At 49.4% G+C, this 9278-nt stretch overlaps 1 protein-coding gene across 4 annotated transcripts in view; it reads right to left on the bottom strand.

Moving 5' to 3' along the window:
* The window catches only part of LOC149352952 (breast cancer anti-estrogen resistance protein 3 homolog), a 280152-nt gene that overhangs the window by 81331 nt on the left and 189543 nt on the right, over positions 1–9278 (bottom strand). Inside the window, exon 2 of one of the 4 annotated variants that reach the window (XM_089582170.1) lies at positions 1848–1937. The exons of the other annotated variants lie outside the window; for them this stretch is intronic. The gene's annotated coding sequence lies outside the window, so the exon portion shown is untranslated. The remainder of the gene's footprint in view (positions 1–1847; positions 1938–9278) is intronic. 4 annotated transcript variants of the gene reach the window in all.

The following is a 9278-nucleotide window of genomic DNA, read 5'->3' as shown; positions in this document are numbered from 1 at the left end:
TAATTATCATTAGGTATGAAGTTGAAACTGTCAAACTCTAATTCCTACTTTGAAAAACACTACGTTGTTTACTTGCGCTGCTTACTTGTTTCGAAGGGAAAAAGCAGTGTAGTGTATTGGCGCCGGACGTGATTGCGAAGTGCTGTTCTCGGGCGTTCAGTGACTCTTTTGCATGCGGCACACAATGAATCATTAATTGTGTGGTGATAGAATTCAGTGCGGCGTCGATTATCCCGAGCAGCCTCGGCTAGCGGCAATCCGGCATTGATCGGCGTACTCAGCGGCTTTAGAGTGAGCGGCGTCTGATTCGGGAAGTCTCCACTTTTGAGCTGTTGTCACAAGGAAAATTCTTTGAAGTGCTTCCGTTCGTTGTAATGTTTTGTATTAGATGTCGGATTCAGTGTGTTATGGGTGTGAGCTAATGCGGTGAGATGGGGATTGTTGAAAGCTGCGTATTTGGGCCGTGAGCAGAGATTCCGCTGCGCAGGTCATTAGAGAGTTTTGGTATAGCGTACGTAGACATACGCAAAGGCATAGCGTACGCAATAAAATAGCGTCAATCGCACTGCGCATGCGCCAAACGCTATTTCAAACCGATGTCTTACGTACGTTCGCGTTACGTACGCTATTTTTCGAATTTAGCGTGCGTGCTCTTGCGTACGGCAGGAAAAATAGCGTTGTCAACATGGCGGCGCCCACGCCGCCCGCTTCGGAGAGAAAATGTCATGTTATTGGGTTTTTGGGCGTATTCATTGCCCTTAAATGGAACGTATGATATTCGCTTTGACTCCTCTCGCCAACAGCAGAACGAATGAGTGATAAACTTGCCCTATTTTGGATTGTGTGTAACGATTCCGCCGTTCCTAACCCTAACAAAACACCGCCGACTGTGGATTAGATTGATTTGGATTTTTATGCCAAGGTAGTCATAGCCTTGCCAAAAATAGCCGTTTCAGCTGTAGGGCAGTAGGGGTCCGAAAGAATGTTAGTATGTACCTTGACGTTCTTAAAAAACCTTGCTCGGTTCGGTTACCTAAAAAAATTAAAAGAAAGCTAGGCCCTGCCTCGACTGCGCAGTGCGCGACTCATCAGGGACGCCATGCAACCGGCTATCTACGTCATACGACTTGGATCAGCTTGGCCAATGCCTTGGCTAAGCGTGAATAACTACGACACAAAATGTTTTTACATTATAACACCAGATGGCGCCACTGCAGTCTTAGCTATCTTTGTGTTCGAGTTGTTGTACGGTAAACTAAAAGTGCTCCTGCGACTTCCACAGTACCCTCCCGCTAAATGCTTGCGTATAGCGTACGTAAGCGCTCATACGCTATACTAAAACTCTCTATTGAACGCAACAAGTGGTGTCGTATATTAGCGCACTTGCCGCTGCAGTTGACATTGTTATTGTGAGAAGCCGACGACGAGGTTCCGTGGTTCCTGAAAAGGGCGCACAAAGAGGTTGTCGAAGCTCGCTGTTTGTTCTCCACACAGTAGCTCGTCATCGTCCTCTCGCGGTAACAATATAAACGAGTAAAAATTCGGGCTTCTTACACACCAATGAGATGTAAGCGCAGCGTGAGTGAACGTTGTGGCTGGCATTTAGTTGTTGACATCCGCTTTCATGTTTTTAATCTTTGTAAATATCAACTTTATAACTAAAAGTGTCAATTTGCTCGATCGTAATGTACTATCGTTGTTTTTGACTGCTGCCACAACTCACAAGAGTGTAGAAACTGGCGCTGTAGGTTATGGAATGGTATATATAACATTTGCTACGCGTATCATGTCAGTGGCCTACAGCGGTTGCACGGTCGGTGATTTTTACAGAAAAGAGAACAGCGCACCAGGTCTAGGAGGAAGGAAATGCTTCAGGTGAACCACTCAAGCAGACGACATGACCGGCCGACCTGCGCGGCCGGCCTAGCTGCGTAAACCTGATACAGGAGGGACCGGAAAAAAAACCCCAAAAAACTAAGGTACTCTGTTTTGTAGAACATAAAAGAAAAAGCAATCTTTTTTGCAAAATAAAACACCGTTATCATTATACTGCAATATCAACCAACATTTACTTTGATTTTGAGTTTATTACGATTTTTACTTTTGACGCACTACATTACGATGCGGACGAGGAGCGCGAACAGGCGCCGCAGCCTTTACCACCCGATTCTTGGCCGATCCCCCAGAGTGGGTATGTGCCATTCTGTCGTAGGTTACAACAACAACAACAACAACAGCCTTGGCTGCGTTGACTGCTATGTATGAAACGGAGTATAAGCAGTCGCTGTTGAGGCCGGCGGTTAAAGCGATAGTGCGCCTCCTGTCACTGAGCACTGCGCTCAACGAAAAGGGAAATGTCGGATAAGAGCCCGAACTCGAACGTGAACTGCTGGTTCAGCTTTTTCAAACAGTCATGCCTGGACCACGTAACGTAAGTGTGGGCGCAAAGAGGTGAACGAAGAGTCCTGAATGCACAACCAAACGCAATGCATTCGTACCGCATCGAGACAGGATACAACCTAAAGCGGATATTTTTCAGCCGGCCCCACAGCTGGCGCTAACTCGTGTCTACCGACACCACCTCGGAGATTATTAAAAATAAAAAAAGAACTCAAAATCTTATGATTCCGCTACTAGTGGGCTCACTTTTCGCATTCACCGTGAAGCCGAATAAAGTATGCAGAGAAGCGCACGTCTCGACATCGCAGTCCAGGTGATCATTCGACGTCGCGACGGGATTCTTTAACGTGCACTGACATCGCACAGTACACCTGCCTCTAGTACTGCGCCTCAATCGAAATGCGACCGCAGAGGCCATGATCGAACCCGCGTCTTTCGGGTCAGCAGCCGAGCACCATAGCCAGTGAGCCACCGCCACGGCTCAAGATGGAAGGGGACGGCCCTCTATGTACATGCTGAGGAGTACAACGCCCTTGCGTCACGGGCAAAACTTATACATATTTAAGCTCCCTACCTCGCTCACTAAGCGTTACTTTTCTGGCAAAATAATGATAAGGGCCACAACACGCTATGCTGTAGGCCAGTGTGTTGCGATGAAACCTCAAAAACAAGGAACAAAGTCGAAAAAGGAACAGACGCACGCACACAACGGTTTGACACCAAATATAGCGTTTATCTAATCAGAACACATGTCCTACAACCTATTCTCCGAATTAACAAACAATTACAGAAAAACATCAGAACAGCTAACTATTACAATACGAAACAAAATTCCGTAGCGGAACGGCATCTGAGATGGCCTGGTCAAGCCTCCGCCGACAGCACCTTCCCCGGAACCGTCGTGGCAGCCAGGATGCACCAGCCGTGGAAGCGCAGTGCCTGGTGGTGCTCCACGTCTGCGTCGTCACAGATGAGTGCCGTCTTCACGGCACAGTCGTGGGCCCACTTGCCAGAGCACTCGGCCGCCTGGATGGCCAGCTGGCACGTCGGGAGTGGGATCACGGCTACTGGCATCTGTGCCGGCTCGTACGAACGGTCTGGTGAGGCGCTGTCGCTGAGCGGTGTCAATGTTGACTGGCGTGCTGGACTCCGCCTGGACTCGAGCCACGAACGCCCTGCTGGCCATGGCAGTCTTGACGCCGTAAGAGCCGTGAACGCCAAGTCCACCTTGGCGCACTTGACGCGGCGCAGATTCGCAGAAGCAAGATGCACAGTAGCTTGTCATGAAGGCTCCCACAGGGTCCGACAAACCTTGTGCACGACGAACTTGGTGCTCGTGGAACAAAGCTAGTCCTACTCACACTAGTGATGGCCACGTCAACGTAGCCTATTGGTCCATGTCCACTGCCAGTGATGGCGATGCCAATGCAGCGCTCACGGGGACATTTTGACACGTGCGCCGCACAAATTGTTTGAAGTTCAACTTAAAATTAAACGACCGACGCAAACATTATTATTAATGATAGTAAGCATTTGGGGTCTAGTCTTGCAAAAAAAAATCAGAGCTAACTTTTACAAAATTCGTACGCAGTGCGAAAGCACGGCGTAAGGTGGCAGCTGCTGCCACCGGTGGAATTTGTCCGATCCAGGTTGGTTTCGGACCGAAAGACCAACGTGCGAGGATTTTCCTCGCGTCAGAACCCCTGGATTAGTGCTTTCGCACTAAAACCACGCGGTTTGTTCCCAACTAAATTCTCCGATTCATCAGTTGGGAGGTGGTGTCATCAGGGTCACATGAACCCATAGGACCCAATCAGGGAGTGCCGCCAAGTTTGAAATTTCGAACGACTCCTAAAATTTGCCACTGTAAAGAGGTGCCGCCACCGGAATCCCTAAAACTAGTGCCTCCACTCGATAAATGGGAGGGCGTGTTGGTCAGCTCAGACCTGGGCGTTCAAACCTGGGCCATTGAATGGTCAACTGAGGTCGCTGTCAGCCGTGGACTGATAGCCACCTAGAACAGATCGTCTGCATTCTGCCTTTTTTGACGAAATAAATGTTTCTGCAATCCAGTACAAGTGGCATTCGGTAAGAGCACTATCAAACTTTAAATTCCACAGGAATTTAAAGTCTGAAAGCATACATCGATAAAGCCTTTTTTAACGTGCATGGACATGGAGGCATTTCGAGGCCACGTTCCCGTGACACCGGCCAAGGGTGTAAGAGTTCACCTCCTCTTCTCGAAACCATCTAGCAACATAAACCTCGGTTACGCTCAAGGCGGTGCCTAAAGTGACCCCTCCGAGCGCCTGGGCCAAAGGGCGCACAAATCGAGGCACCCTACGTCAGCGCGCTTCCAACCAGCGAGAGCGTAGTTTTGATGCAGCTACATTTTCGACTGATATAAACCTCTTAAAGGTAATCAGCTGTGTTATGTTTTTCTTTTCTGTCTCATTCCTTCAATCGTGTTCCAAAGAAAAGCTCCAAATGATGGAAACAATCCATCTTTCGTTTCCCATTTCCCATGGACCCGGTCGGAAACTAAGCAGTCGCTGGTGAGGCCGGCGGTGCAAGCACCAAAAATTGTATCTTAATAAAAAATGATTCAAAGATAAAGGAATGTTCATGAGCAGTAAGTTGCCTGGTGCTAGTGTCTAAGACGATTACAGAGGCGGCTTAAGCCAGATTCTCATGCCACTAGTAAGGTGTGTTGGTAAAAGGACGACACTATCCTACAAAACAGATTTTTCTCAAGGAGCCCGGCCAAGCCTATGTGTTAAGCTAAGAGTCAAACTCCGGCACACGCACCGCTTTCTAGAGGCGTTCCTTGGTTAGAAACTTCTGCTAACTTATCTCAAGTTTTTTTTTCTCTTCAGCTCATTACCATAACTTCCGCCACAGAAGCTTGCAGTCGTCCGCAAGTCACATCCACAGGCCCGCCCATACGTCCAGCACATGTTACGGTATCGGTGACCTCTTTACCCGCACTAAAGCGAGCCTGACGGCAGTATGCTTAGCTGAGGCATTGTGCATGGCGGTTGCGATGTCTTTAGATTTCTTCATTGGTTCTAGCTTTCCTAACGAGAGGCGACAAGACAAGTTCGGACATGTTTCTTCTGCGTTAGCTTAGCTCCACGGGCGCTCCTCGAGAGGTACGAGAGCCGCCGAGGTGACTCACTCACTGGCTATGGTGTTCGGCTGCTGACACGAAGGACACGGGCTCAATTCCGGCCGCGGCAGTCGCATATTTCCATGGAGGCGAAATGCTAGAGGCCCGTGCAGTGTGCTATGTCAGTGCACTTTACAGAACCCCATGCGGTCAAAATTATCCCCGGAATTCCATTACGGCGTCCCCCATAGCCTGAGTCCCTTTGGGACGTTAAACCATATAAAACAAACCAACGAAGCGTCAGCGCATGCTGAAGACGAACGTTGGGGGCTCCCGGTCGGAACCTAAGCAGTCGCTGGTGAGGCCGGCGGTGCAAGCGATAGTGCGCCTCCTGTCACTGAGCACTGCGCTCAACGAAAAGGGAATTGCCGGATAAGAGCCCGAACTCGAAGGTGAACTGCTGGCTCAGCTTTTTCAAACAGTCATGCCTGTACCACGTCTAAGTGTGGGCGCAAAGAGGTGAACGACGAGTCCTCAATGCACAACCAAATGCAATGCGCCCGCATCGCATCGAGACAGGATACAACCTATAGCGGATATTTTGCAGCCGGCCCAACAGGTGGCGCTAACTCGTGTCTACCGACGCCACCTCGGAGATTATTAAAAAAAAAAAAAAACTCAAAATCTTATTATTCCGCTACTAGAGGGCTCACTTTTCGCATTCAACGTGACGCCGAATAAAGTGTGCAGAGAAGCGCACGTCTCGACATCGCAGCCAAGGTGATCATTCGACGTCGCGACGGGGTTCTTTACATGCAGTGACATCGCACAGTACACGGGCGTCTAGTACTTCGCCTCCACCGAAATGCGACTGCAGAGGACGGGATCGAACCCGCGTCTTTCGGGTCAGCAGCCGAGCACCATAGCCAATGAGCCACCGCCACGGCTCAAGATGGAAGTGGACGGCCCTGTATGTACATCCTGAGGAGTACAACGCCCTTGCGTCACGGGCAAAACTTATACATTACATATTTAAGCTCCCTACCTTGCTCACTAAGCGCTACTTTTCTGGCAAAATAATGATAACGGCCACAACACGCTATGTTGTCGGCCAGTGTGTTGCGATGAGGAAACTATTGCAGCTCAAAAATAAGAAACAAAGTCGAAAAAGAAACAGAAACACACGCACATCGGTTCGACACCAAATACAGCGTTTATCAAATCAGAACACATGTCCCAAAAACCAATACTCCGAAATGCCAAAGAATAACAGAAAAACATCAAAACAGTAAAATACTACAATACGAAACAAAATTTGGCAGCGTAACGGCATCTGAGATGGCCTGGTCAACCTTCCGCCGGCAGCATCTTCTCCGGAACCGTCGTGGCAGCCAGGATGCACCAGCCGTGAAGCGCAGTGCCTGGTGGTGCTCCACTTCTGCGTCGTCACAGACGAGTGCCGTCTTCACGGCACAGTCGTGGGCCCACTTGCCAGAGCACTCGGCCGCCTGGATGGCCAGCTGGCACGTCGGGAGTGGGATCACGGCTACTGGCATCTGTGCCGGCTCGTACGAAGGGTCGGGTGAGGCGCTGTCGCTGAGCGGTGTCAAAGTTGACTGGCGTGCTGGACTTCGCCTGGACTCGAGCCACTAACGCCCTGCTGGCCATGGCAGTCTTCACGCCGTAAGAGCCGTGAACGCCAAAGCCACCTTGGCGCACTTGACGCGGCGCAGATTCGCAGACGCAAGATACACAGTAGCTTGTCGTGAAGGCTCCCAAAGGGTCCGACAAACCTTGTGCACGACGAACTTGATGCTCGTGGAACAAAGCTGTGCCTACACACACTAGTGATGGCCACGTCAACGTCAACTGCCAGTGATGGCGATGCCAATGCAGCACTCACGGGGACATTTTGACACGTGCGACGCACAAATTGTTTGAAGTCTAACTTAAAGTTAAACGACTGATGCAAACATTATTTTTCACGATAGTAAGCATTCTGGGTATACTCTTGCAAAAAAAAAATGAGAGACTGTTTACAATATCCGTATACAGTGCGAAAGAACGGTGTAAGGAGGCAGGTGCTGCCACCGGTGGAATTTGTTGGATCCAGGTTGGTTTCGGACCGAAAGACCAACGTGCGAGGATTTTCCTCGCGTCAGAACCCCTGGATTAGTGCTTTCGCACTAAAACCACCCGGTTTGTTCCCAACTAAATTCCCCGATGCATCAGTTGGGAAGTGGTGTCATCAGGGTCACTTGAACCCATGGAACCCAATCAGGGAGTCCCGCCAAGTTTGAAATTTCGAACGACTCCTAAAATTTGCCACTGTAAAGAGGAGCCGCCACCGGAATCCCTAATACTAGTGCCTCCACTCGATAAATGGGAGGGCGTGTTGGTCAGCTCAGACCTGGGCGTTCAAACCTGGGCCACTGAATGGTCAACTGAGGTCGCTGTCAGCCGTGGACTGATAGCCACCTAGAACAGATCGTCTGCATTTTGCCTTTTTTGACGAAATAAATGTTTTCCAATCCAGTCCAAGTGGCTCTCTGCAAGATCATATCAAACTTTAAATTCCACAGGAATTTAAAGTTTGAAAGCATACATCGATAAAGCCTTTTTAACGTGCATGGACATCGAGGCATTTCGAGGCCACGTTCCCGTGACACCGGTCAAGGAGGTAAGAGTTGACCTCCTCTTCTCGATACCATTCAGGATAATAAACTTTGATTACGCTCACGGCGTGTCTAAAGTGACCCCTCCTCGTTAAGGTCTCCTCGTTCAGCGTAGAGCGCCATGGGCCAAAGGGCGCAGAAATCGCGGCACCCTACGTCAGTGCGTTTCCAACCAGCGAAAGAGCAGTTTTGATGCAGTTACACTCTCGATTCATATAAACCTCTTAAAGGTAATCAGCTGTGTTATGTTTTTCTTTTCTGACTCATTGTTTCAATCGCGTTAAAAAAAAAAGCTCCTAATGATTAACCAATCTATCTTTCGTTTCCCCATTTCCCATGGACATTTGCGTGACTCTACCAAAAATTGTATGATAATTTTATGAAAAATAGTAATTCTAAAATAAAGGAATGCTCATTAGGAGTAAGTTGCCATGTTCTAGTCTCTAAGCCGATTACAGAAACGGCTTAAGCCAGACTCTCCTAATACTGTATGGTGGCTTCCGCCAGAGCAGCTTGCAGTCACCCGCTAGTCACATCCACAAGCTCGCTCATATGTCACGCACATGTTACGGTATCGGTGATCTCTTTACCGGCACTAAAGCGAGCCAGACGGTAGTATGCTTAGCTGCCGCATGGTGCATGGCGGTTGCGATTTCTTTAGAATTCTTTATTGGTCCTGGCGAAAATCTTTCCTAGGCCCACTGGTTTTCGGAACAATTTCCAGTTCGTTCCAGTTGGAACCACCTGGGTTCCAATTGGTTCCAGCCGGACCCAACTGGAAATTGTTCCATATACCAGATGGGCTGGGAAAGATTCTCGCCAGGGATATCTAACCAGAGGCGACAACGCAAGTTCGGACATGTTTCTTTGCGCTAGCTTTGCTCCATGGGTGACCCACGAGAGGAACGCAAGCCGCTCCGGTGACTCATTCACTGGGTATGGTGCTCGGCTGCTGACCCGAAGGACGCGGGTTCGATCCCGGCCGCGGCAGTCGCCTTTCTATGGAGGCGAAATGCTAGGGGGCCGTGCGCTGTGCCACGTCAGTGCACTTTACAGAACCACATGTGGTCATTATACGGAGCCCTCCACTACGG

This window comes from Amblyomma mixtum, chromosome 3 (assembly GCF_055824585.1).
Source record: "Amblyomma mixtum isolate Tamu chromosome 3, ASM5582458v1, whole genome shotgun sequence".
NCBI classification, from domain to species: Eukaryota; Metazoa; Arthropoda; class Arachnida; order Ixodida; family Ixodidae; genus Amblyomma; species Amblyomma mixtum.
This window is presented reverse-complemented; position numbering and strand designations above follow the sequence as displayed.